General features: G+C 55.8%; 1 non-coding gene across 1 annotated transcript in view; it reads right to left on the bottom strand.

Moving 5' to 3' along the window:
* LOC144419714 (small subunit ribosomal RNA) overlaps positions 1-469 on the bottom strand; it is a 1,810-nt gene extending 1,341 nt beyond the window's left edge. Inside the window, exon 1 of the ribosomal RNA XR_013474233.1 lies at positions 1-469. This exon is cut by the window's left edge and continues 1,341 nt beyond it. This is a non-coding gene — a ribosomal RNA (small subunit ribosomal RNA).
* Positions 470-2,500: the final 2,031 nt, after the last annotated feature.

Below are 2,500 nucleotides of genomic sequence, written 5' to 3'. Positions count from 1 at the left end.
GTCACTACCTCCCCGTGTCGGGAATGGGTAATTTGCGCGCCTGCTGCCTTCCTTGGATGTGGTAGCCGTTTCTCAGGCTCCCTCTCCGGAATCGAACCCTGATTCCCCGTTACCCGTTATCACAAAGGTAGGCACGTAGCGTACCTTCGACAGTTGATAGGGCAGACACTTGAATGATACGTCGTCGGTGCAGAGACCGTACGATCCGCGTGGTTATCCAGAGTCATCAAACGTCACAGGACGAACCCGGTCGGTTTTGATCTGATAAAAGCGCGCCTCCCGAAGTCGGCGCTTAATGCATGTATTAGCTCTAGAATTACCACAGTTATCCACTTCGCTTACGAGACCAAATAAACCAAGACTGATTTAATGAGCCATTCGCAGTTTCGCTTTACGAGAACTCGTACTTGCACCTGCATGGCTTAATCTTTGAGACAAGCATATCACTACTGGCAGGATCAACCAGATAGCTGCGACAGCTGCGCTCGGCCCTTGCTGGGCCGCCCGGCGCGTGCTCGTCGCATTCGTTTAAGACCGAGGCGATCGCCTGCGGCCGTACTCGGCTTCGACAGTCGCTGGCCGCGACGTCCACGCTCTCGCCGGCAGTGCCAGGCGGAGCGATTTGCGTTTTTTCTTTGCTCGCCCTCTCTCGGGCTCGATCCATTCAGTTTCGCACAAACAAGAGCTCTGCCGGCCGCCTGCAGCGGTGCCTAAAACCCGGGCATAACAATGCGACCGTTCTGCTAGGCCGACAAGCGCTCAAGCCAGACGCTCGATCGAACGCCCCCTACATATTAGTCGAGACAACGGCTCGCTCATTAGCATCGCGTTTGTACTTTAACTTTTTTCGGCTCGGCTTCTTTCGACGCCGATGCCGGCGACGCAGCACTCTCTCGCCCGCCAGCCACCGAGAAAAGGGTGCGCTCCGACCGGCCCCGCACCGCTCTTTCTTGGCTCATTCGAAATTACTGTCTTTCGCTCTGACATGCCTTACCTAGGGTTAGGTTAGTATGCTTGCACGTTTGTACTTTAACTTTTTTCGGCTCGGCTTCTTTCGACGCCGATGCCGGCGACGCAGCACTCTCTCGCCCGCCAGCCACCAAGAAAAGGGTGCGCTCCGACCGGCCCCGCACCGCTCTTTCATGGCTCATTCGAAATTACTGTCTTTCGCTCTGACATGCCTTACCTAGGGTTAGGTTAGTATGCTTGCACGTTTGTACTTTAACTTTTTTTGGCTCGGCTTCTTTCGACGCCGATGCCGGCGACGCAGCACTCTCTCGCCCGCCAGCCACCTAGAAAAGGGTGCGCTCCGACCGGCCCCGCACCGCTCTTTCTTGGCTCATTCGAAATTACTGTCTTTCGCTCTGACATGCCTTACCTAGGGTTAGGTTAGTATGCTTGCACGTTTGTACTTTAACTTTTTTCGGCTCGGCTTCTTTCGACGCCGATGCCGGCGACGCAGCACTCTCTCGCCCGCCAGCCACCGAGAAAAGGGTGCGCTCCGACCGGCCCCGCACCGCTCTTTCATGGCTCATTCGAGTTTACTGTCTTTCGCTCTGACATGCCTTACCTAGGGTTAGGTTAGTATGCTTGCACGTTTGTACTTTAACTTTTTTTGGCTCGGCTTCTTTCGACGCCGATGCCGGCGACGCAGCACTCTCTCGCCCGCCAGCCACCGAGAAAAGGGTGCGCTCCGACCGGCCCCGCACCGCTCTTTCTTGGCTCATTCGAAATTACTGTCTTTCGCTCTGACATGCCTTACCTAGGGTTAGGTTAGTATGCTTGCACGTTTGTACTTTAACTTTTTTCGGCTCGGCTTCTTTCGACGCCGATGCCGGCGACGCAGCACTCTCTCGCCCGCCAGCCACCGAGAAAAGGGTGCGCTCCGACCGGCCCCGCACCGCTCTTTCATGGCTCATTCGAGTTTACTGTCTTTCGCTCTGACATGCCTTACCTAGGGTTAGGTTAGTATGCTTGCACGTTTGTACTTTAACTTTTTTCGGCTCGGCTTCTTTCGACGCCGATGCCGGCGACGCAGCACTCTCTCGCCCGACAGCCACCGAGAAAAGGGTGCGCTCCGACCGGCCCCGCACCGCTCTTTCTTGGCTCATTCGAAATTACTGTCTTTCGCTCTGACATGCCTTACCTAGGGTTAGGTTAGTATGCTTGCACGTTTGTACTTTAACTTTTTTCGGCTCGGCTTCTTTCGACGCCGATGCCGGCGACGCAGCACTCTCTCGCCCGCCAGCCACCGAGAAAAGGGTGCGCTCCGACCGGCCCCGCACCGCTCTTTCATGGCTCATTCGAAATTACTGTCTTTCGCTCTGACATGCCTTACCTAGGGTTAGGTTAGTATGCTTGCACGTTTGTACTTTAACTTTTTTTGGCTCGGCTTCTTTCGACGCCGATGCCGGCGACGCAGCACTCTCTCGCCCGCCAGCCACCTAGAAAAGGGTGCGCTCCGACCGGCCCCGCACCGCTCTTTCTTGGCTCATTCGAA

The sequence above is a fragment of the Styela clava genome, unplaced genomic scaffold, assembly GCF_964204865.1.
Source record: "Styela clava unplaced genomic scaffold, kaStyClav1.hap1.2 HAP1_SCAFFOLD_55, whole genome shotgun sequence".
NCBI lineage: Eukaryota > Metazoa > Chordata > Ascidiacea > Stolidobranchia > Styelidae > Styela > Styela clava.
This window is presented reverse-complemented; position numbering and strand designations above follow the sequence as displayed.